Source organism: Triticum urartu, chromosome 6, assembly GCF_003073215.2.
Source record: "Triticum urartu cultivar G1812 chromosome 6, Tu2.1, whole genome shotgun sequence".
NCBI classification, from domain to species: Eukaryota; Viridiplantae; Streptophyta; class Magnoliopsida; order Poales; family Poaceae; genus Triticum; species Triticum urartu.
Genome location: NC_053027.1, coordinates 557,207,489 through 557,234,283, shown reverse-complemented (window position 1 = coordinate 557,234,283; position 26,795 = coordinate 557,207,489).

Here is a 26,795-nt window from a genome sequence, read left to right as displayed (position 1 = left end):
TCTACAACCCATTAGGTGCGCCGGGTCAAGGAGATAATACATTCATCTGATAATATGGATGCCGGCTCAGCAGTTTTGATGTTGGAGAAAAAATGCCGTTTTGAACCTCTGAAGTAGAAGTTGGGGCGGCTTAAACATGACTGTAATGACATGGGAACGTTGATGGCGGCTCTTGTCAAGTACGCTGATTCTGATACCACCAAAGACCCGGTGTCTGATGAAGAAAAGGCAACAAAGGGAAAGAAGAACGGCAATGGCAAGGGTCACCAGCATAACCTGGCGAATCAGGGAGGTAATAAACATAAGGCTGATGAGTTTGTTGCTAACACTAATGCGCAGGGCGGTAATCAGCGGCGCAAGGGCAGACAACCCCCTCGATCGGGCGGGTCAGGCCCCACCCTTGAGCAGTTGTTGAATGAACCTTGTCCAAGACACGGCACCCGGGAGAAGCCAGCCACCCACTTGTGGAAGGACTGCATGATCATGAAGGCATTTAAAAATTCAAATGCATTTGATAGGGGTCACGGCCCAGGTGGCGGCTCAGGTGGAGGCGGCTTTCAGGGCCCGGGCGCCGGTTCAAGCGGAGGAGGTTTTCATGGTCAGGGTCATCCTGGTCACCAGGGAGGATATAATCAGCAACACGGCCAAGGGAATCAACAGCAGCAACAATCCGGCTATCAGAGCAACCCGAAGCAGTTGAGTAGCGGACAGTATCATGTCTTTACTACCAGTTTATGTAAGAGAGACCAGAAACTCCACAAGAGAGCTGTCAATGTCGTTGAATCGGCAATTCCACGTTATCTACGTTGGTCGGAGCAGCCTATTGTGTGGAGCAGAGAGGATCACCTGCCCTGGGTTGATAATCCGGGTCACTTGGCTTTGGTAGTGGCACCTTAGGTTGGTGGGTACAAGTTTACTAAGGTACTCATGGATGGAGGCAACAGCATCAACATCCTTTACTATGAGACGTTCCGCCGGATGGGATTGACGGATAAAAATCTTAAACAACCCAACACTGTTTTTCATGGGATGGTACCCGGTAAGTCGGCATACCCAGTTGGTAAGATCGAGCTGGAGGTAGCCTTTGGGGATGAGTATGACTCCAGGGCAGAAAAACTAACCTTTGAAGTGGTTAAGATCAAAAGCCCATACCATGCTCTATTTGGGCAGCGGGCTTATGCCAAGTTCATGGCTCGGCTATGTTACGTGTATTTGCAGCTCAAGATGCCGGGTCACAAGGGCACCATTATAGTCCATGGGAGCCGGAAGATAGCCTTGGAATGTGAAGAGGGTGATGCTGCCTATGCTGAATCTGTTTGTGCAACAGAGGAGTTAAAATTCTACAAGGATCATGTTGACCCGGCGGACATGACGTCGTTAAAGAAACCAACAACAGAGCATGAGCCAGAATTGAAATTCAAATCACCTGATGACACTAAAATGGTTGATTTTGTACCTGGCGACTCATCCAAGCAGTTATCATCAGCGCAAACTTGGATCCGAAATAGGAAAGCGCGCTCATCGAGTTCATCCGTGAGAACCGGGACATCTTTGCATGGAAGCCTTCAGACATGCCGGGTTTCCCGAGGGAACTCGCTGATCACAGTCTTAATATCGACCCAAAGTTTAAGCCTGTCAGACAGTTTCTCCGGCGGTTCAATGAAGAAAGGCGCAAAGCCATCGGAGAAGAGGTGGCCCGGCTCTTGGCAACCGGGTTCATTGTGGAGGTCTTTCACCTAGAATGGTTAGCTAACCTGGTGCTTGTACTAAAAAAGAATGGCACCTGGCGCATGTGTGTGGATTACACGGATTTGAACAAGGCTTGTCCGGCTGATCCTTTTGCTCTTCCCCATATTGATCAGATCATTGATGCTACGGCGGGTTGCGCATGGTTGAGTTTCTTAGATGCTTACTCCGGTTATCATCAGATTAAGATGGCAGTCAAGGATCAAGAGAAGACAGCTTTTATAACTCCTTTTGGGGCTTTCTGCTATGTGTTTATGCCTTTTGGGCTTAAGAGTGCCCAGGCGACTTACCAGCGGTGTGTCCAGAATTGTCTTCACAACCAAATTGGGTGCAATGTTCATGCCTATGTGGATGATATAGTGGTGAAATCCAAGGAAGAGGAAACCTTGGTCACAGACCTAAAAGAGACTTTTGATAATCTTCGGGTTTACAAGATGATGCTAAACCTGGCCAAGTGTGTTTTTGGAGTGCCAGCCGGTAAGCTTTTGGGTTTTCTGGTGTCTAACCGAGGTATTGAAGCTAATCCGGAGAAAATCAAAGCAATCACATCTTTGGCTAAACCAACCTGCGTCAATGATGTTCAGCGACTGGCGGGTCGTGTGGCTACTTTGACCCGGTTCATAAGCCAGTTAGGGGAAAAAGCTATGCCTCTATATCAGTTGATGAAGAAAACAGATGCTTTTGTTTGGAGCGATGCAGCAAACACTGCTTTTGAGGGTTTGAAGGCACAGCTGGCTGAGCCGCCGGTCCCAGCTGCTCCAATTGAGAAAGAGCCGCTATTGTTATACGTGGCTGCCAATTCATGGGCTGTTAGTGTGGCTATGGTGGTAGAGTGCAAGGAGGCTGGCAAAGAGCATCCGGTTCAGCGGTCGGTTTATTACGTCAGTGAAGTGCTCATTGAGTCTAAGCAACGATATCCACATTGGCAGAAGCTTGTTTATGGGGTGTTCATGGCAAGCCGGAAGCTTAAGCATTACTTTCAGGGACATCCAATCACTATGGTTAGCTCTGCTCCTTTAGGAGACATTATTCAAAACAGAGAAGCCACGGGGCGAGTTGCCAAGTGGGCAATTGAGTTGGGGTCTCATGGGCTAAAGTATGTTCCGCGAACTGCGATTAAATCTCAAGCCCTAGTTGACTTCATCAATGACTGGACAGAGATGCAGATGCCAGAAGAAAAGCCGGACAACACATATTGGACTATTCATTTTGATGGGTCCAGGCAATTGGAAGGCTCGGGGGCTGGAGTTGTATTAACTTCCCCATGAGGTGATAAATTTTGTTATGTGTTACGGCTGATGTTTCCATGCACTAACAATGCAGTAGAGTATGAAGCATTGCTCCATGGTCTTCGAGTGGTAAAAGAGATGAGCTTGAGCCGGGTCAGATGTCTTGGTGATTCAGATCTAGTGGCTTAGCAGGTGTCTGGCAAGTGGTATTCCAAAGACCCTCTCACGGCGGCTTATCGCCGAGAGGTCGATGCTGTTGCAGGATACTTTAAAGGTTATCAGGTGGAACACATTGATCGTCAAAAAAACGAAGCAGCTGATGCTTTGAGCCGGCTGGGGTCTCAACGTAAGCCGATACCACCCAACACCTTTTTAGATGTTTTGCATAACTCCTCTGTCAAGTTGCCCACAGAAGAAGATTTTGTTGTTCCTGACCCGGAGGCCCAGTTGGTGGCGGCTCTTCACGTCATCCCAGATTGGACGGTGCCATTCTTGGCTTACATGACCTGGGGAGAATTGCCGGCGGATGAGACCCTAGCTCGACAGATAACCCGGCGGTATAAGTCCATGACAATTTCGGATGAAGAGTTATTTCATCGCAATGTTTTCGGAGCGTTTCAACGGTGTGTTTCCCCCGAAGAAGGCCAAAAAATCCTTCGTGAGATCCATGAAGGCGATTGTGGTCATCACGCCGGGTCAAAATCTTTAGTGGCCAAGGCGTTTCGTCACGGGGTTTACTGGTTGACGGCTCACGCTGATGCAGAAGATCTGGTCAGTAGATGTGATGGGTGTCAGAAGTTTGCACGATGAGCGCATGTGCCGGTTCAAGAGCTCCGGATGATTCCAATCACTTGGCCATTTGCGGTCTGGGGGCTTGACATGGTGGGACCTTTCAAAAGATCTAAAGATAAGAAGACACATCTCTTGGTGGCTGTTGATAAGTTCACCAAGTGGGTTGAGGCGGAGCCTGTGAGTAAGTGTGATGCAGCCACGGCGGTTTAGTTCATGAAAAAAGTAATCTTCCGTTTTGGTTTTCCACACAGTATCATCACAGACAATGGCACTAATCTATCCCAGGGGGCTATGGAAGAATTTTGTCAGCGAGAGCACATCCGGCTTGATGTTTCTTCTATAGCTCATCCTCAATCCAATGGTCAAGCGGAGAGAGCCAATCAGGAAATTCTGAAGGGCCTAAAACCCCGGCTTATGGTTCCTTTACAGCGAACGCCGGGTTGTTTGGTAGAGGAGTTACCCTCAGTGCTATGGAGCATCAACACCACGCCCAACAGGTCTACGGGTTACACACCTTTCTTCATGGTTTATGGAGCAGAAGCAGTGTTGCCTAGTGACATCCGTCATGACTCGCCCCGTGTGGCGGCTTATGTTGAAGCTAACAATGCAAAAGCCAGACAGGATGCGCTTGACTTGCTAGACGAAGAAATAGACTTAGCAGTGGTGCGGTCAGCAATTTATCAACAGGAACTACGTCGTTATCACAGCCGCCGGGTTAAGTCCAGGACTTTTTAGGAAGGCGACTTGGTGCTCCGGCTCGTCCAGGATCTGTCAGACGCACACAAGTTATCCCTGCCTTGGGAAGGCCCTTTGTGGTCAGTAAGAACTTAAACAACGGGTCATATTACCTCACTGACGTTCAAGAGCACAAAGACTCACGTAAGTCGGAGGAAGAGACCCGCCGGCCGTGGAACATCGCTCAACTTCGGCCATACTACACCTGAGCTACCGACTCTCGTCATGTACATATGTTCACATTGTATATACGATGATAAGCAATAAAGTAAGACCATCGGTCTCTTTTCCTTTCAAAGACTATGTATCTTTATTATTTTTTATTCACAATGACTATTAAGGAGCTGATCATATTTGAATCAAGTTTTAACCTTTTTAGTCCAGCTCATGATCGTATCCGAATCTAGCTGTAAATCATATGGTCACTTGGGGGCTTCCTGTTCAAACATAGGTCGTATTCGAACCAAAGAGAACATAGCTGTCGTAACCCTCTTGATCAGCTCAAGGCCAAGCTCACTTGGGGGCTTCTTGATCGTATCCGAATCATAGCTTGACCCCTTTTGAGTCCGACTTGGGTCGTATTCAAATCAGGGTCATTAAAAACCCCTAAAGGTCATTTGGGGGCTTCCTGTTCAAACATAGGTCGTATTCGAACCAAAAAGAACATAGCTGTCGGTACCCTCTTGATCGGCGCAACGCCAAAGCCACTGGGGGCTATATGGTCGTATTCGAACCTTAGCTTAACCCCTTTGGTCCGTTTTACTGATCGTATTCGAATCAGAAACCCCCAACTTTTTGAATACAGAGTTAAAATTATGTTTATTATCTGTTGCTTGTCTTTGAGCTTTTGCTGTTTCAATATTACAAATAAGATAGCATGGTTTTCTTCGCCGGCTCAATTACTGTACAACACAGCTGCCCGGGTTATTCAAGCCGATGGTTCAAGGGTACGAGCTACTGAGATATGATGATCATTAAGTATTCAAGGAGTATTAACTTTTCATACATATTGAATTATCAATTCATCACCCGGGTTATTTAAACCAGCGATCTAAGGATCAACAAGGATAAGGTATGGTTTTTTTACTTATACGCGCTTCCCTGCTGCATTAACTCAAGAGTTAGTATTAAACCTTATCCTTTATTTACATTTGTCTGTATTTTCCTTATTGAGGTAAATTTATGGGTGGTGCATTAGGTGTTTAAGCCTAGTTGATTCTAAACCGCCTTGCAAGTTTTTTCCTTGTATTCACAGGAACAAAGTTCAACCATTGCAGAAGAGAAACATTAAATAATGCGTACATTGACATCTGAAACACAGATTCACACAAAGAGGTACTTTATGCACGATGGCATAAGCAAACATGCAGTGTTTTAACTAAAGTTATTACAAGACTTTATAAGCCTAGGAAGATGATCACTGTCCCTCCCTCGCCGGTTCACCACCTTCTGTTTGCTGGAAGTTGGATTTTGACCAATCAAAGCCGTTCACGGCGACAAATTCGGATTCGTCGTCAGTCAGGCCGACCGGGTCAATCTCCGGAGCAAAGGTATCTTCTCTCACAGGTGGGATCATATCTGCTACTTTATATGAAGGAGTGGCCATCTTCTTATTTTCAGTATCAAAACCCGGCTAGTACTTGTCCACATTGGTGTCCTATCCAAGACTAGTTGCTTGAGGCCGGACTTCGCATACACACGCTATGAAATCATCCTGATCAAACGGAGACCCGTCCTCCTTCACAGTAGGGTAACCTCTTGCCACGTCCGCCGGGTCTAGGTCTGGCACCCAAGCCTTGGAGTGGCTTAGGGCAGTCAAAGCTCCGGCTCGCGCGCAGGAGCGTTTTACTTCTTGGAATCTCGCCGGAAGGATGGACAGCTTCTTCAGGACATCGCTAAGCCGGTTGGGTCCTTGGTTTTCAGGAGAGATAGCGGCCAGAGCCCGTTGTGTACCAATGTACATTTGTTCAACCAAGGTGTATACGGCCTTCAGTTTAATCAACGGGTCTTGGCTCAGATTTTTGCTTCGCGGACCTGCATATATTTAACAGAGTCAGTGGGCGGATTGAACTCCGGCTTGGCATAAAGTACAAAAAAAGGTCAAAACAAGGCAGCTTACCAAAGATAGCAGCGACCATCTGAGACACCCGACCCTTTAAACCGTTCAGCTCGATTGATATTTCTTTCAGAGCTGTTTCGGCTGTCTCAGCTCGCCGGGTCAGAAGTGTTTTCTCATCTTCCCAAGTTTTCTCTTTGACAGCAAAGCTGGTCTTCAACTTCTCCGTTCCAGAAAGGCTTATTTGCAGCTTGTAGGTGGAAGACTTGATTTCTCACTCCTGACTCGCTAGCCGGGTGTTTGCGTCAGACAGTTGAGAGTTTAGTTCAGACAATGCATTCTGTGAAACATTCAGATAAGTTAAGACTTGGTTTTACAATCCAGTATCCAAATTCAACATTCAAGTCCCAAGTATTTTACGAATAAACCACTTGGCACTTGGGGGCTAATGTGTGCCAAATCCATTTTTTTACAACTCTACCAGCATATTTGAAGTCCCAAGTCCTTTACAAAGTAACAGTACTTGGCACTTGGGGACTAATGTACGCAATTTAGCAAGTTTATCAAGGATAAACCGGAATGTTAAGTACCGATTCATTAATGATCAAACTAAACCGGTCCTTGGGGACTATGGGTGAGGTCTTGTTCTATCAATATCAGGCAAAGATTCAGAAGTAAAGGTCTCGGCCTATATTTTAAGTCTACAGGTTATTTGGTTTCTCTCATAATCTACAGACTTGCGGCTGAAGGAATATTGGTAAACCGGAAACTATGTACCTCATACTTCAATTGAAGCTGCTTGACCATCTCAATCTCAGAATCACGACTGGAGTGTACATGACTGAGATAGCCGGATAAGATATCACTGGCATTAAGGCGGTCATAGTTGGCAACATCAAGACGAACCTTCCACCTCTCCAAAGCTTCTTGCTTAGATGTGCACCGTGCCAATACCGTCGGGTTCCCGGCTCAACAAAGCGGCTCCCAGTAATTTGAACATCTTGAACACGGGGAGACGGTGGGTCGGTTGAGCTTGATGGACCAGCCGCAGAAGGGTTAATAGTGGTTTTGACAAGGAATGGCTCCGGAGGATTTGCTTCATGGACAATAGGCGGGTCTTCTGGGGCGACAGTTAATGGAGAAGGTGGCCTAGCCGGCTCAGATGCCAGTACTGGCGGGTCTTCCGCTGGTTTTGTTGCCTTCGCCTTCTTGGACTTAGCCTGACCGCTAAAGAAATATATTACAGGATAGTTAGCATTAAGATAACAATTGATAAAACTCGGAAGAAAAGAGGGTTTTTAATTACCCAGGAGCAGTCTTGAAAGCTGGAAATTGTGTTTGTGATGATTCGCCTGAGGAACAAGACACCTCCTGAAAAGGTAAAAGAAAGGATTTAAAAGAAATGCAAGGAGCAGGATTTATTAAAACAAGTTAAGGACAATAATAAGTAAACCTCGTTCGGGCATTTCCGAGGAGTCTGTTCAAGGACGACAGCCGGCTCATCTTCAACCTCAACTTCACGGCGGCTTTCATGCTGCTGCTTTTTCAAATGAAAGTTGGGATGCAAGTGAGCTAAGGGATTAGAAAACCTTACTTTACGGATCACTCGTCGAACTTTGTGTCTTGGTAAGGGCTCTGAGTCGGAGGAAATGATAGTTACCTCTGCTTCCCCGGCTTGACTAGCCCCAGTGTCATCCTGGTAAGGATCAGTGTCAATAAGATTGTTAAAAAGTTGGCCAAGTGAATCAAGGGCTACCTCCAAGTCAGACGAGTCATCAAGCTTCATCAAATCTTCAACGGTGGTTTTCTTTTTCTTCTTTGTTCTCCGGGTTGATTTCTTGGCGTTCATGGCGGCAAGCTTCGCCTTCTTGGCAGCTTCGTGATCGTATTTTACTTTCCAAAAGTCAGAGTTGGCCTGCAAAGACAAGAATGCTCTTACTTCTGGTACCGGGTTAAATTTACGGCTGGACAAAATATAAAGGAAAAAGATCAGAATGCTCTTACTTCTGGTACCGGGTTAAATTTACAGAAAGGATTTAACCCAACAACACTGCAGTCTTCGTACTTCGCATTCACCAGACCATTTGACATTGTGACAACATCTTCTTCGGTTAGCTGAACCGGGGTATGACGGAGAGAGTCATCCGGGTCTCCACCATATTCATACATCAACTTGGAACGACGACTTAATGGAATAATCCGCCATGAGACCCATCAGCGGGTTAGATCGACTCTGGTTAAACCGTTCCCCAACAAACCATTGATTCTCCTGATAGATGGAATCAGTTTTTTGCATTCAGCAACAGTAAGTTTGTCTGGCAGGGCGAACTTGGTGTCAAGACGATCGGGGCGGTAACCCGGCAGTGGCTTCTCATTGGCGGGCGAGACGTCCTGACAGTAAAACCAAGTTTGGTTCCAGTCCTTTGGGTGACTTGGTAAAACTATGAGAGGAAAAACTGCACCCTGCCGGCGCTGAATCGAGATGCCTCCAAGTTCTAAACTGAGGCCATTGGTGCACTCGTTTTGCCGGTTCAGATAGAAGTACTCTCTAAATAGTTCCACAGTCGGCTCTTGCTGAAGATATACCTCACAGAGTACTTGGAAGTTACAAATATTGGATATGGAATTGGGCCCAATATCCTGAGGATGGAGTTTGAAAAAGTGAAGAACTTCTCTGGAAAATTTTGAGTCGGGCGGTGAGAAGCCCCGGTTCATGTGATCAGTAAAGACGATCACTTCACCGTCTTTTGGATTGGGTCATTCTTCTTCCGGGTCAGGAGCGCGGTAAGACATGATGTTTCTTGAAGGTAGAAATCCAATAAGGAAGAACTCTTTCAGACGCTCCTCAGTTATGGTTGAGGGAACCCAATTGCAGATGGTGGGTGTCTTTGACGGCATGATGAACAAGGGACTGGAAAAGGAAAAATAAAGTGCCGGGTCAATTAACAGTTAAAGGTTGAAATTATGAAACAAGTAACGGCGGCTTAACTAAGGGCTAATGACATATAGGGAAAAGAAAGCCGGAGTGGTAAGCCGCCATGACTACAGATTTTTTCCTGAGGCAGATTCAGCTAAGTGTTGGCATAAACAAGTTTCACCAAGCTATCATTATCATTTTGGATCAAAAGGCTGTTTCAAAAAGGAAAATATTCTAGACCTAAAAACCTAGTACAGATGAGTTCGTTGACTATAAAGAAGCATCTATATAGGTAAAAGGGATCTACTGATATCAAAAATGAATGCCAAACAGGTACCACGCGAGTTATATCTCTTCTTTGGATCAAAAGAAGTTGCGGAGAAGATCTACAAGATAATCCATGGCGAACAAGTGAAGAACACTGAAGAACTTGCAAACCTAGAACAGATCTAGGTGCGTGAGAGAGAAGAAAACTTACGAGATGCAGACCTGCCGCGAAGAGTCGCCATGTTCTCTGGACGGACTCAGGGTGATGCAGCGGCCAAGCTTGACGGCGATGATGAGAGTTGCGGCGGCGGCAGAGCTCGAGCAGCGACGGAGGTTGCGAGAGGAAGAAGATAAGGAAGAAAGGAGAATGAGAAGGACCGGCCGCGTGCCTATTTATAAGGGCAGATGCGAACAGACGGGCACAAAAATCAAGGGAGAACCAAATAATGGTTATCCAGCTATATAGACGCCTCGATTCTCGGGAAGCATTAAAAATCAAAGATCTGTTGGAAGATGACGTCATGAAAGTTTTTGTGTTTTCAAAAAGATGACGTCATGGCAGGTTACAAAGTTTTTTCAGGCAGAAGAGGGATTTCGTCTAAGTATTCAAGATTGACAAAGAACAAGGTTCAAAGTCAACCTGGGGCCTAATGTTGGGGATATTACTACCAATATGACCCGCCCAGGAGGGGCCGGGTCAGCCCTAATGGCGGGTTACCTAAGAAGCCCAATATGTAGTCAAGATGATAGTTTATTAAACATATAAAAAGCCCAAGGGCCTCGGGCCGGCTTAAGGCCCGTTATTGTAAACCGCCATATGGCCGACAAATACTTGTACAGAAAGGCATGTAAATAAAGTCACCGAGCCGGACACGATTATGAGCCGATCGGGACTCCGTAGGCCACTTGGTGTCAACCCGTGTATATAAGGGGACGACCCGGGGAAGTCGATAACCAAGCCGGCGAGTTGAGCCTCTTGGAGATTGAAACCTCAGCAATACCAATCACAACTAGACGTAGGCTTTTACCTTCATCACAAGGGGCCGAACTAGTATAAACTCTCTCGTGTCCTTTGTCCCGATTAACCCCTTTAAGATTCCTAGTGCGATGGCCCTACGACTAAGTCCTTGCTCTAGGACATCTGCCGTGTCAACTCCACGACACTACTGCTGCTAACTGAAGCCGATTGATGCTGCCTCTGGATGAATAGTGAGCATTGTTGGGGGGGGGGTGGATGAACAGTTCCTGGTGGGGGGTTGGATGAACAGGACCCCGTGGTAGTAGAGGTTGTTGCCGCTGGATGAACAGTACCCCGATCGATCGAGCCGGTGGATGAACAGGACCCCGGTCGATCGAGCCGGTGGATGAACAGGACCCCGTGGAGGGCTGGATGAACAGGACCCCGTGGAGGGCTGGATGAACAAGACCCCATGGAGGGCTGGATGAACAGGACCCCGTGGAGGGTTGGTTGAACAGTAGCCGATGGAGGGCTAAATGAATAGTAGCCCGTGGAGGGGTGGTTGAACAGGACCCCGTGGAGAGGGCTGGTTGAACAGTACCCGGTGGAGGAGCGTGCGGTGGAGGCCGGATGAACAGGAGCCCGTGGATGAACAGTCACATGTAGAGGCTGGAGGAGGTCGACGGTGGATGAACGGTAGCCCGTGGAGGCAGTTGACGGTGGAGATGAACAGTATCCCGTGGAGTCACGTTTTGCGGTATGCCACACCCCTCCCGATGAACAGGACCCCCGTTTCGACCGTAGCGCTCCAACACAAGTCCGTTTCCTCAGTTTTGCGGTATGCCACACCCCTCCCGATCAACAGGACCCGTTTCCACCATAGGAGGTCCATTTCCTTCATTTTGCGGTATGCCAGACCCCTCCCGATGAATAGGATCCCGTTTCGACCGTGGCCGGTCAAACACAAGGCCGTTTCCTCCATTCTTCGGTACGCCAGGCCTTGTTTCCCATCGGCTGTTCCATCCAGGCCGGTTGCTCCGATGACATCCACATGTTCGTTGCCTCCTGATGACACGACGCTGTTTCTCCATTCGATCCAGGTCAGTTTCGCTTGCCAATGAAACAGGACGCCGTTGCTCGTCGTTGCCTCTCCATGTACACAAGCCCTGGCCGTCCGCGAGTACGCGCTCGGGACCCCGCCCATATGTACGTACGTGGTCGTATTTTTTGCCCTGTGGTTGTATGTACGTGTATAGGACTTAGATGGGATTGCGTGAAATGCTATGTCGGGTGCTCTACAATGACACACATGCCGCTACTTACTCGGCCACGGTTCATACTTGCAGAGAGACCGATTGACCAGTATGTACGTAAAGGTTCGCCACCAGAATGACAACGCTACATACGCATCGACTAGGTGGGTCCCGACTATCAGGCACTTCCTTGCGTGCGAAGATGTAGCTGGTGGGTCCCAGCAGTCAGGGGGCGAATCATTTTTTTCCCATAATATGGACGCACTTCCTTGCGTGCGAAGATGTAGCTGGTGGGTCCCAGCAATCAGGGGGAAACGCTTCTTCCGCAAAATACAGTGGCACGTCCGGTGGGTCCCTGCTGTCAGGTGGAGGAATAATTATTTTCCGCGTAATAAGGAGGCACTTCCTTGCTGAGGCCGTGGACCCAGCTATCAGCCTCTCCACATACAGTACTCTTCCAATGCAAGTCGGTCGTTGACTACATTGACCACGCCGCACCGAGAGCACCAAGGCGGTGGACGACGGCGAGGCCACGGTGGGTCCCTGCTGTCAGGTGGAGGAATAATTATTTTCCGCGTAATAAGGAGGCACTTCCTTGCTGAGGCCGTGGACCCAGCTATCAGCCTCTCCACATACAGTACTCTTCCAATGCAAGTCGGTCGTTGACTACATTGACCACGCCGCACCGAGAGCACCAAGGCGGTGGACGACGGCGAGGCCAAGGAAGGGGACGACGCGGAGCCGGGGAAGACATGACAGTGGATGCTCATGTGGAGAGGAGTACGAGGGTTCACTGGTTCGGTTGTGGTGTGAGGATGTCGTCTCCGCAGGGCCTGGCCAGCGGTGGGAGTGGTAGGGGGCGATGAGGCCTCTGCAGCAGCACAGACGACCATAGGAAGCAGGAGCAGGCGGCATGACCGACGCTACTTTGGGCGGCTGGAGCAAGAAGACCAGAGGTTGAAGAATCACGATGGCCATTGGATGGACATCGTACGATCACTGCAGCTAGAATCATTTATATTGACTAAGTTGACAAAGCCCATGGTAGGCGTCAACTTAGTAGGCCCACAGGCCAGCCTCCGAAATGGTGCGCCCCAGATGTCAGGGGGAGGAATCATTTTTTGAGTGGCTGAAGCTAGAATATCCAAGATTGAAGAAAAAGCACGACATCCGTTGGATGGACATCCAACGGACACTGCTGCTAGAACCGTGTGTTGACTATAAGTTGACAAAGCCTTGCATACGCGTCAACTTACTTTTTTTAGGGGACGCGTCAACTTAGTAGGCCCACAAGTGTGTGGCAGAGAACTTATAGCCCATTTGTGCGATTTGTAAGAATGTACAACCCATTTTTGAATTCTAATGAAATTTACTACAGCCCATTTACAGTTTGTTAAAAGTACAACCCATTTTATAGCTAGGACAACGATTAATAATTTCAACCAACCGTTCAAAACAGAATTCAATAAAATTTCCCACATTTTGATGGGATCCAAAATATTTTTATCCCGATATTTCTAGTCAGATTAAATACAATTTCAATATAAATTTGTATTACGTAAAAATGCAATGAAACATTGCGCGCGCAACAATTAATGAAATTAAAATTTTCAAAATTCAAAAGTAATATTTTATAAACTAATTACGTGTTTGGTGCATTTTTTTATAGTTACTGCCCAGTATTTATAATTGCACCCCATTTATTATTTATTAAAGCTCATTTTCTTGTTAAGCCTAATGCATCCCTCTTAGAAAAGATTTGCAGGCCAGTGGGGCAGAGAATAACAAGTTCACCCAGATTGTGTACAACTATCGGCCCAGTTGCATTGCTGATGTTGAAAAAAGGCCTGTGTAGTACAGTACAACCTTAGATGGATACTCAGCCCACATTCAGCGACGCTGGAAAGGCCCAGACAAGGCTTATGTACAACCTTTTGAAGTCACTGAGCTCAATTAATAGCTTAAAAAAGTTAGAGTACAGTGGAACCTAATAAAAAGTTGTCACGGGCGAAGAAATAATTCAACGGGTCCCACTTGTGTGTGTGTGTGTGTTTGTCTGTGTGTTTGTGTTTGTGTGTGTGTGAGAGAGAGAGAGACCCATCGGTCGATGCTCGTAAATACATCTTTCAGCCATATGCATTGATGATGCTCAGTAAAAACTTATATAGTTGACACAATCATATAGAACATCATAGCACACTGAACTTGCATACAAAAATTTCATGCAAGCGGCACAATCAGGGTGGAAGCAGTGGATCGCTACGGGTAGGGCTATGTTTAAACCAACGAACTCGTACATAACGGTTCATCGTCTTTATCAATGACGGGGAAATATCTTGAATGTTGTGCAAAGAAAACAGACAGACAACACAATATATAAGTTCTGCTAGAACATTAAGTTGACGTACAACCCTTTCTAAAAAAAGTTCAGGTAAAAAAATAGAACAGGTCACAATCAAATGTACTGGCACATCAATGCTTCACACCCATAGCTCGGATTTAACTAGTACAGTATCTGACAAGATTCAGTTGTTACCTCAAATTAGAGCACATCCAGGCAGCCACCCATGCCTCTTCTCCCAAAGAAGCAGTGGCCTCCACCGCGTGATGGAGTAGGCCCTGTGCCATCCATCATTCTAAGCAACACGGGGAAAGTCTGACGCTGACTCCTGTAATGGACGTCGTCGACGGATCCGGGCACCAGCGGCGGCGGCAGGACTTCGATTGATAGATTGACCACTTCTTTGACATGCACGAACACTCGATACAGGTACATCCCTAACGTGGTCCGCGGCGGCCTTGGTGGCGACGAATAGTACAACCCTGGTTCCTGCACCGGTATCTCAACACCAATCACCTTCGGTATGGTGCATGGCTTCTTCATCCATGCCATAACCATCAGAGCCCACCTATCTGGAGGAACAAACATACTTATGAGCTCACCTCCAAGGTCGTTGATAAGCTCATTCATGGACTCGCTATTCCAAGCACGTCGAGGCATGCCATGGAAGGTAAGCTTTGTTAAAAACTCAAGCTCAGAGGGCACCGAGCCCCATCCTGGGTGCCACCGATCAAAGCACACCAGCGCGCCATCACAGAACAAACGCCGGGAAGATTCAAACACACGACTGCAATTGAAAGTTGTCCGGAACCTGACAAAGAAATCAGCCGGTGGCGGACAGACTTCGACGAGCAAGTCACTTATTTGGATGTCGTGCGCAATGCCAAGAGCTTTGACAAGGTCGTCCGGCAAGACGGGAGGCCGGTCGCCGTTGATGGTTAATATCAGCACTTTGCCAGCAAACTGGTCGTCAAGTGCCGCCATGCCACTATTGAGCGACATCACACAGCGCCCGAAGGCAGGACGGACCTCAGGATCTCCGGCTCAAAGATCCGCGTTGATTGGCGACATGATAGTGCGCTTGAGTACAGGGAGTACAGGAGGGGGATTTGGGGGAACTGGAGTAGGAATCGAGATTCTAGAGGTGGGGGAGGGGCGGTTGATTGGGGGTGAAAAGGTAGCATGAGTTTTGAACACATGCCAATATGCTCTCGGCGCGCAAGCGCACGAAAACACCGGTGGCACCCACATGTCGGCCTAAGAGTCCCTATTCTTTCTTTTTCTAAGAGCCCGACCTTTTTTTGAGGATCTTTTTGAGAGCCCGGCCTGAGAGTCGTAATTGACCTATTTGTCATTGTGTTACTACTCAGCCCATATTCAACGACACCTCACTGGCCCAAACAAGTGTACATCATCGAAAAGACACTGAGCTCAAATTATAACTTGAAAAAAGGAGATATACTCTGAACACTGGAGAATGGTGATGCCCTCATTTAGCCCACCAGCAGTTCGAGACAATAAACAGTTCGAAACAACGATATATACAACATTCAAACACTGACTAGTGACTACTACTGACATAAACAACAAGACATGATAGTTCATAAGAAGTCTTGCTACACCACCAAAACACACCCATCTGCAGCGCTCAAACTCTCGTGATCCAGACGAGAATGACCTTCTAAATAGAGGCAACTATTACATAGTAAGAGTGACATAGACGAGGATGACCAAATGACAAGGAATATGCATAACAAAAGAGAGAACTACCCATCCAGAACAAGCAGCAAACACAACAAGTCATTCGAAGATGGATGATTCAACACCATCATAATTTGCAGCCCCGGTTCAGCCACCAGTGATCCGGAGACACCAGTACTCCACCCTTTTGATGCAACAACCCAATTACCTACCAACCTGAAGGCTTGAACCACATCACTGCCTGTTGGACTCGACACATCCAAGGATCAAAGTTAATCTTTTTTTGACTGCATGCTGTATCATTGACAATCAGGGGAGTTTGCTCCCGAACTCCTCGGGCTCGCCATGTAGACACAGTTTTCCATAGCAAACAGAGCCTCTCTGCGATCAAGGTCCTTGCCAACGGTGATCTCCTGGTTAATAGGATAATTGAGTCTGAGAAACAGAGAGTGTGAACCAAGGCTGTTTACCCGCCTCCAACTCAAAAATCCTAAAGGCCCCAACAAGCTGGTATCCTGCTCATAGACGTAATAGCCACTGTCCGGATACTCACGTATTTCACGGTGCTTGCATACAGCGGGGTTTTGCAATATAAATTTTCCAGCTCATGTGTCCGAATGATCATTAGTCTTTTGCCGTCGTCTGATCGAGTGAGGAACGAGTTGTGCTTCCTTATTTCTGGCAAAGGTGGTGTGAGTACAAAGGGCACTAACTATAGGGACACTGCATCATATCAAAAAGGGCAAGCATTGTTAATGTAAGATCAGCATTGTTCAGAGTATGAGTAGGATAATGCAAGAAACAACATTGATATGTCCCTGTTGGAACTGGGAGGAAATACAGGGAAATGTATACTTGGTTCGAAAATATAGAAGTGCCATGCATGGTTATACTCATGTTATCTCACAATCGATTCTTCACAGGAAACTACCATGCCATGCATGTTATGTAATCATGTTCTGTCCTCACAAACAAATTCTTCAAGGAAACTAACAGACCATGCATTGTTATATACTCATGTTCTGTGGGCAAAATTTTTGTGAGCATATTATTCTAGCCATTGATTGTTGAAGGGCGAATATAGGTATGTACACATGGTAAGCATTACGGGATTTCACTACTTCCAAATATAGAGTTCTCCATATGCACATTTACTTCCCTAATGTATGGTTAGATGAAACCTACAGTGTGATGCATGTTTCTACATTAACATCAGATGGAAACAACTTACACGCACTGTCCCAGCAATACGTGGTTCCATCTACTTTGTCGATCGCGTAGATGATGCCATTGTGTTCAATAGCATCACAGAAGTGTGTATCAGCTTTGACGATGATCCACTGCGAGCTGAGATGTCTCTAGCTAAAGAAGGAACCAGCAAAAAGACAGGCGAGTCCCTTTTCGAACAAGGCAATTAGCTTGAAGTCTGCGTAATCCGCATGTCGTGTGGGCACTTGGCAGATTACAATCTTCTGCAGAACAAGATGCGTCCAACTGACGACGTAATCTATATGACTTGGACCGCAACGGTAAAACTCTATATCATCCAACAGAGGAAGGATAATCTCATGGGAGGTCTGGAAGTTCATGAGAACCAACTTTTTCCCGTCTTCTCTGACGGCAGCCATCCAGTGGGAGTTCATGCCGACCCAGTACATACCTGCAAGAAGTTTTGGGCGATGGTGATCGGATCGAAGTCGAGGGGAATTATGTACGGTGACCCACTACATACCTGCAAAAAAGTTTCGGCTAATGGAGGCCAGATTGAAGTCGAGGGGCATCATGTACGCCTCTGTGTCATGGTGAGAAAATCTCGCAAGACCAGATAGCAGCAAGCAGGGTGTCTTGAAAAGCTTAGGCCTCGCTTCAAACGATGGCCATGTGCATGCCCCTCGAGCATGCAGCCAGCCACAGGGCGCTCAACATATCCATACACGAAGAACAAAGGTCGATGATGTCACTGGGGAGATTGCTCCAATCGCGGCTCATATGGATGCTGCGCGGTTCGCGTTTGGCCATGGTGGAGTTTGGAAGGTGGGGTTTTGGGGGGCTTGATTTACAGGGGAGAAGGCTCTCGGTGCTGGAGCGGCTAGTGAGGGAATAGTGTAACTGGGGGAGGCGAGCGAGGCGAGGGTACGCGGGGGCACAGTGAGATGATGAAGACTGACCTCTTTTTTGTGTGAAAATGAAGAGTGACCTGAGGATCTCCAGCAAGACAGAGATGGAAATGGAGTGGTGCTAGGGCAGAGGGAGACGAGGCGAGGCATGCTATACAGCGGCGGTGACAGTGATTGCACAATGCACAAGGTGAGGCTGACTTTGGTAACCCGAACACGCCGCCTGGACTGGTGTCACCTCGGGCGCAAGGTCTTGTCACTTCACTATGAGGACCGGGTGAATAATAGTATTTTGACCATCAAGTGTACCATAGTTGTACTACTACTACTACTACTACTAGTAGGAGTAGTAGGAACATGAGTAGAACTCCCGTGCTAGCATGCCTTTGGGTCCACTTCATCCTCCAGGTATCATCCATATTCCGAGCAGAACCAAATTCTCGTGCATGCGGAAGTGCGAAGAAGGACTTTTATCCGCTTGCATAGGTCCCACCTGTCAGGAGGGGTGCAAAAATAAAAAGGAATCATAAAATGTCTCGCCATGGTGATTCGAAAGAGTGACCTCAACTAGCCAGTGGCACATGTAGCGCTAGAAGGATGGGCACGTACAGGGACATGCCCCACTCCTCAGTCTACCCGCGTAGCATTTTTGTTTAGTCTACCTAGCTGTCTAATGAATTGCCTGCAGGCCACTACTCCCATTTACTTCTCCATCGGGAATCGATTTTCCTCAGCTTCTTCACTACTCTTTCATCTTCACTTGCATCCAAACCACACTGCATTCACATTGTTTTAACCTCTTCACATACTCCTGGAGTAATTTCGAAGCCCGTATAAATAATCATCTTCTTCAGTTAGACTAGCCATCTAATCCTAATTCTCCAAACCATAGTTTCCTTCCTATCCGTCAGATATAAATTGGACAGCCTATACTGCAGGATGGCAGGCACACCATCATCAACAACTCTGTTTTTTTATAAGAGTAGAGTAGAGATAGAGATAGAGACTACTACTACCAATGTGCTGGCCCGTGCGTTGCAATGGATCCAAAGTAGTAGAATAATACTTGTTCACAGGCTTGAAATATAAACACTCTAGTTTTGATATACATATATCAGTAAAAGTAAATCATGCTTCACTCAAAATATATTACTCGGGTTGTTTTGATGGTTTGAAGATAACATGTTTTAAAAAAATTGGAGCTATTTTTTTTACATTTTGTAGCGTGGCACGGCATCCGGTGCACCTAAGCGTCTGAAAACAAAATGAGTTTGGGTCGGTGGCACACCCTGCGGCAATATGCCCATGTGGGCTTCTTTTATAACTAGCAAGATGTCGTGCATTGCAGGAAACATCAAGATGCATTTTTTTTACAAAACACCTGTTATGATTGACCCTTGCAGGAGTAATCCCATGTGTAAAAACTAATGATATCTCAAGAATTTTATCGGGAAAATAGTATCTTTGGAACAAGTTTTCTCTACTACTGCTCCTTGCAATGAGCGGTATGCAATGCATGTGTCAGCAGACATGACAGCTTGTCCATGGAATTTGAACCACGACAACCATCACGTTTCTTGTTTCTACCACTGCCACACCCACACGCGATTCCCACGACGCCGCTCCAACCCACGGCACGACGTCCCCCGACGTGCGCCTCATCCCTCTCGGCCCCACCGCTCCTCTACCTTTGTGTGCATGACATGTGGGCCTGCTGAACTACGGCGACCATCAACTTTCTATCATAGCCACACCCGATTGGACGCGGTTTGCCTGCTCCGCTCCTGTGCTCTGATCCGTACTTCCGCACCATCGTATTTTCATCCAGCGGCTGTGACGCATCTCATCTCGGTCATCAATCCTCAGCATGAGTACTTCTGTACTATAGGTAGTACCCGCCGGTGTTGCCATCTACACCTCGTAACGCCTCGACGCCCAGCTGTGGAACCCTCGCCACGACCATGCCATCACCGGTCGGTTCATCTCGAACGAGTGAGTCGCGAACCACGCCACCACCATGAGAATGACATGTGGGCCAGCCGCATTTAAGGTCCGCATGTCATTGACTCATAGGCCAGTGCACTAAGCCACTGAAGCTCGGTCCCGTGGGCCCCGAGAGGGAAATGTAACTCCTGCGGCAGGCATTGTGGTGCTCCCGCAGTACGAGCTCGTGCCAAACCCGGATGAGATTTGGTAACCAACTAGTAAGGTACACATGCATTGCACCCAAATCTCTACTCTCTCTATATATATCTATATCTATACTCTTATAAAAATAGAGTTGGTGATGATGGTGTGCCTGCCATCCTGCAATATAGGCCGTCTGATTTATATCTAACGGATAGGAAGGAAACTATGGCAATTTTGCAAAAAGATACCCACACCCCTCTCCACATTTGCAAATAAGGCCTTCTCTTGTTCATCCTTTTCTCCCACAACATAAACTACTCATACAAATGCATCTTGATTTTCCGTGCAACACATGGGCATCTTGCTAGTTATTAATAAATAACACTCTATCAACGAGCCCCATCAGACACCAATTTTCATGGCTTCCGTGCTACAGCTAGATCTTCCCCTCGTTTCTGTTTTCCAACCCGGCGGCGGGTGGGATGCGGTTTGCCAATAGTCGGTTTGCTCAACAGCGGTCCCACATTAAAGTTAAAATGCTAGGAAACACGCCTTCCCTAGCTATGTGGCGTGCCGGACAGGCCATGGAGTACTCCCGATTCCCAGGCATGTGGGGGTGCGACGCGAATGCGGCAGGCCTTTTCCTTTTACTGGCAATGTGCCCGTGCATTGCGACAGATCCAAAGTAGTAGCTAGGTTGGCGCATCATCGGTTTGGTCACATGCGGTCCGACATGTTCTAGTGTTTCTAGCAAGATGCTCGTGCGTTGCACGAAGTTGATGGAAAAGGTAAGCACAACTTATAAATTGACAGATGGAGTACTAGTTACAGTGATGCATAAAATTAAGCAAAGGGATCGCACATGTCGGTATTGACTGGAACGAGAATGCAATAGCACAATAAAAATTAAGGCCACGATGATGCGATCACAATGGTGGTTACAGGAGGCAAGAAGAAAGATGCATCCATCAACGTACGACCTCCTCCTCCTCAACTTAGTGCGTTGGGCCACCGACCGACGACTTTTGTGGCGAGGTCAAGGTGCTTGTCAGCAAAGGCATCCAAGGCTTCCCGCCGGTTGAGGAAGGCCAACATTGTAGCGTCCTCAATGGCCTTGTACATACCTATGTACACAATTTTATCGTACATGTCGATGTGTAGGTCGACGAATTCTTGCATGACGAGGCGCCTGATACGTCTCCAACGTATCTATAATTTTTTGATTGCTCCATGCTATATTATCTACTGTTTTGGGCAATATTGGGCTTTATTTTCCACTTTTATATTATTTTTGGGACTAACCTATTAACCCAGAGCCTAGTGCCAGTTTCTGTTTTTTACCCTGTTTTAGGGTTTTGAAGAAAAGGAAAATCAAATGGAGTCCAATTGACCTGAAACTTCATGAAACTCATTTTTGGAAGGAAAGAAGCCCATAAGACTTGGAGTGCACGTCGGGGGATCTGCGAGGAGGTCACGAGGCAGGGGGCGCGCCCTCCACCCTCATGAGCCCCTCGTGCCCCCCCTGGCGTACTTCTTCCGCCTATATATCTCCATATACTCTAAAAACATCCGAGAGCACAATAGATCAGGAGTTCCGCCGCCAGAAGCCTCCGTAGCCACCAAAAGCCAATCTAGACCCGTTCCGGCACCCTGCCGGAGGGGGCAATCCCTCTCCGGTGGCCATCTTCATCATCCCGACGCTCTCCATGATGAGGAGGGAGTAATTCTCCCTCGGGGCTGAGGGTATGTACCAGTAGCTATGTGTTTGATCTCTCTCTCTCTCTCGTGTTCTTGGGGTGATACGATCTTGATGTATCGCGAGCTTTGCTATTATATTTGGATCCTATGATGTTTCTTCCCCCCTCTACTCTCTTGTAACGAATTGAGTTTTCCCCTTGAAGTAATCTTATCAGATTGAGTCTTTAAAGATTTGAGAACACTTGATGTATGTCTTGCCGTGGATATCTGTGGTGACAATGGGATATCACATGATGCACTCGATGTATGTTTTGGTGATCAACTTGCGGATTCCGCCCATGAACCTATGCATAGGGGTTGGTACATGTTTTTGTCGTGATTCTCCGGTAGAACTTTGGGGCACTCTTTGAGGTCCTTTGTGTTGGTTGAATAGATGAATCTGAGATTATGTGACGCATATCGTATAATCATACCCACGGATACTAGAGGTGACATTGGAGTATCTAGGTGACATTAGGGTTTTGATTGATTTGTGTATTAAGGTGTTATTCTAGTATGAACTCTAGGGCTGTTTGTGACACTTATAGGAATAGCCCAACGGATTGATTGGAAATAATAACTTTGAGGTGGTTTCGTACCCTACCATAATCTCTTCGTTCATTCTCCGCTATTAGTGACTTTGGAGTGACTCTTTGTTGCATATTGAGGGATAGTTATGTGATCCAATTATGCTATTATTGTTGAGGGAACTTACACTAGCGAAAGTATGAACCCTAGGCCTTGTTTCAACGCATTGCAATACCGTTTACGCTCACTTTTATCACTTGCTACCTTGCTGTTTTTATATTTTCAGATTACAAAAACTATTATCTACTATCCATATACCACTTGTATCACCATCTCTTCGCCTAACTAGTGCACCTATACAATTTACCATTGTATTGGGTGTGTTGGGGACACAAGAGACTCTTTGTTATTTGGTTGGAGGGTTGCTTGAGAGAGACCATCTTCATCCTACGCCTCCTACGGATTGATAAACCTTAGGTCATCCACTTGAGGGAAATTTGCTACTGTCCTACAAACCTCTGCACTTGGAGGCCCAACAACGTCTACAAGAAGAAGGTTGTGTAGTAGACATCAAACTCTTTTCTAGCGCCGTTGCCGGGGAGGTGAGTGCTTGAAGGTATATATTTAGATCTTGCAATCGAGTCTTTTAGTTTCTTGTTTTATCACTAGTTTAGTCTATAAAAGAAAACTATAAAAAAATTGAGTTTGTCTCATACGCTTCACCTTTTTAATATCTTTCGTGAGTATGATGGAAAGGATAATTGTGCTCAAGTGCTAGAAGAAGAAATCTATAAAATGTTTGGCACTAAATATTTGAATGATGAGCATGATTGCAATGTTGTTAGTATGAATTCCTTGAATATCCATGATGCTAATGATATGCAAAGCCACAAGCTTGGGGAAGCTATGTTTGATGAAGATGATATTTTTTGCCCCCCAAGCTTTGATGAGCAAATTTACTATGATGAAAGCATGCCTCCTATCTATGATGATTATTGTGATGACACGTATGCTTTAAAGAATAGTGATAACCATGAAACTTGCCATCTTGATCTTATTTTTCAATCACATGATAGTTATTTTGTTGAGTTTGCTCCCACTATTATTCATGATTTTGCTTATGTGGAGAGTAGTAAATTTTCTATACTTGTAGATCATGAAAAGAATGCTTTAGGTGCTGGTTATATTGTTGAATTCATTCATGATGCTACTGAAAATTATTATGAGGGAGGAATATATGCTTGTAGGAATTGCAATAATATCAAGTTTCCTCTCTATGTGCTTAAAATTTTGAAGTTATGCTTGTTTTACCTTCCTATGCAAGTTGATTCTTGTTCCCATAAGTTGTTTGCTCAAAAAATACCTATGCATAGGAAGTGGGTTAGACTTAAATGTGCGAGTCATATTCTTCATGATGCTCTCTTTATATTTCAATTCTTATCTTTTATGTGAGCATCATTGAAATCATCATGCCTAGCTAGGGGCGTTAAACGATAGCGCTTGTTGAGAGGCAACCCAACTTCATTTTTGTTACTTGCTTTTTGCTCCTGTTTAGTAATAAATAATTAATTTAGACTCTGTTTAGATGTGGTTTTATGATTTTAATTAGTGTCTGTGCCAAGTAGAACCTTTGGGAAGACTTGGGTGAAGTCTTTATGATCATGCTGTAAAAACAGAAACTTTAGCGCTCACGAGAATTGCTGCCATTTTTATTTGGAGAGTGATATTTAGTTAATTATTTTTGAAGATGATTAATAGATAAATTACTCAGGTCCAGAAATTTATTTTATAATTTTTGGGGTTCATAAGTATACGTTTGATCCAGATTACTACAGACTGTTCTGTTTTTGACAGATTCTGTTTTTCGTGTGTTGTTTGCTTATTTTGATGAATCTATGGCTACTAAAATAGTTTATAAACCATATAGAATTTGTAATACAGTAGGTGTAACACCAATATAAATAAAGAATTAGTTCATTACAGTACCTTTAAGTGGTGATTTATTTTCTTATACTAACGGAGCTTACGAGTTTTCTGTTAAGTTTTGTGTTGTGAAGTTTTCAAGTTTTGGGTAAGGATTCGATGAACTATGGAATAAGGAGTGGCAAGAGCCTAAGCTTGGGGATGCCCGAGGCACCCCAAGGTAATATTCAAGGATAGCCAAGAGCCTAAGCTTGGGGATGCCCCGGAAGGCATCCCCTCTTTCGTCTTCCTTCATCGGTAACTTTACTTGGAGCTATATTTTTATTCGCCACATGATATGTGTTTTGCTTGGAGCGTCAATTTATTTTGTTAGAATTTGCTTTCTGTTATGTATAACAATGTTTTGCATCTTTTATTTCAATAAAAGTGGCATTGATAGCGCTTACTATGCCTATGTTACAAGTCCACATGTTGCTGTTTAAAAACAGAAAGTTTACCACTGTTGCAATAATTCCCTAGAAAATTAAGAATGTGATAAAATGTTGAAACCTTTTGCATATTAAGCTCTGATAAATTTACTACAGTGTGAATTTTGTTTCATAATTTTTGGAGCTAGGGAAGTATGGATGTTGCAGCATTCTTTACAGACTATCCTGTTTAGGCAGATTGCTGTTATGCTTGCATTGTTTGCATATGTTTGCTTCTTTAATGATTCTATTTGAGGATAGGACTATTAAATATGCAGAGTCATTTAGTATAAAATGTTGAATAATAATTTTAGTTATTTGCTACAGTAGAGTATGATAAGGTTTTTGGCAATGGTTTATACTAACTTATCTCACAAGTCCTTGTTGAGTTTTGTGTGGATGAAGCTTTTGAGATTTAGGGAGACCGTGATATGAGAGGAATTAAGGAGACACAAAAGCTCAAGCTTGGGGATGCCCAAGGCATCCCAAGATAATATTTCAAGAAGTCTCAAGCGTCTAAGCTTGGGGATGCCCCGGTTGGCATCCCACCTTTCTTCTTCAACAACTATCGGTTAGTTTCGGTTGGTCCTAAGTTTTTGCTTCTTCACATGATGTTTGCTATTCTTAGATGTCATTTTATTTAGTTTTGCTTGCTGTTTGAATAAAATACCAAGATCTTAAATTATTAAATGAGATAGAGTCTTCACATAGTTGCATAATTATTCGACTACTCATTGATCTTCACTTATATCTTTTGGAGTAGTTTGTTGTTGCTCTAGTGCTTCACTTATATCCTTTTAGAGCACGGTGGTGGTTTTATTTTGAAGAAATAGATGAACTCTCATGCTTCACTTAGACTATTTTTAGAGTCTTAAATAGCATGGTAATTTGCTTAAAATCCTAATATGCTAGGTATCCAAGATTTGAAAGAATTCTTATGAGTGCGTTGAATACTAAGAAAAGTTTGATGCTTGATGATTGTTTTGAGATATGGAGATGGTGATATTAGAGTCATGCTACTTGAGTAGTTGTGAATTTGAGAAATACTTGTGTTGAAGTTTGTGATTCCCGTAGCATGCACGTATGGTGAACCGTTATGTGATGAAGTCGGAGCATGATTTATTTATTGATTGTCTTCCTTATGAGTGGCGGTCGGGGACGAGCGATGGTCTTTTCCTACCAATCTATCCCCCTAGGAGCATGCACGTAATACTTTGCTTTGATAACTTGTAGATTTTTGCAATAAGTATGTGAGTTCTTTATGACTAATGTTGAGTCCATGGATTATACGCACTCTCACCCTTCCACCATTGCTAGCCTCTCTAATACCGCGCAACTTTCGCCGGTACCATAAACCCACCATATACCTTCCTCAAAACAGCCACCATACCTACCTATTATGGCATTTCCATAGCCATTCCGAGATATATTGCCATGCGACTTTCCACCGTTCCGTTTATTACGACACACTCCATCATTATCATATTGCTTAGCATGATCATGTAGTTGACATCGTATTTATGGCAAAGCCACCATTCATAATTCTTTCATACATGTCACTCATGAGTCATTGCACATCCCGGTACACCGCCGGAGGCATTCATATAGAGTCATATCTTGTTCTAAGTATCGAGTTGTAATTCTTGAGTTGTAAGTAAATAAAAGTGTGATGATCATCATTATTAGAGCATTGTCCCAGTGAGGAAAGGATGATGGAGACTATGATTCCCCCACAAGTCGGGATGAGACTCCGGACGAAAATAAATAAATAAAAGAGGCCAAAGAAGCCCAAATAAAAAAAAGAAAAAAAGAGGCCATAAAAAAGAGAAGGCCCAAATAAAAAAATAAAAAAATGAGAGAAAAAGAGAGAAGGGACAATGCTACTATCCTTTTACCAC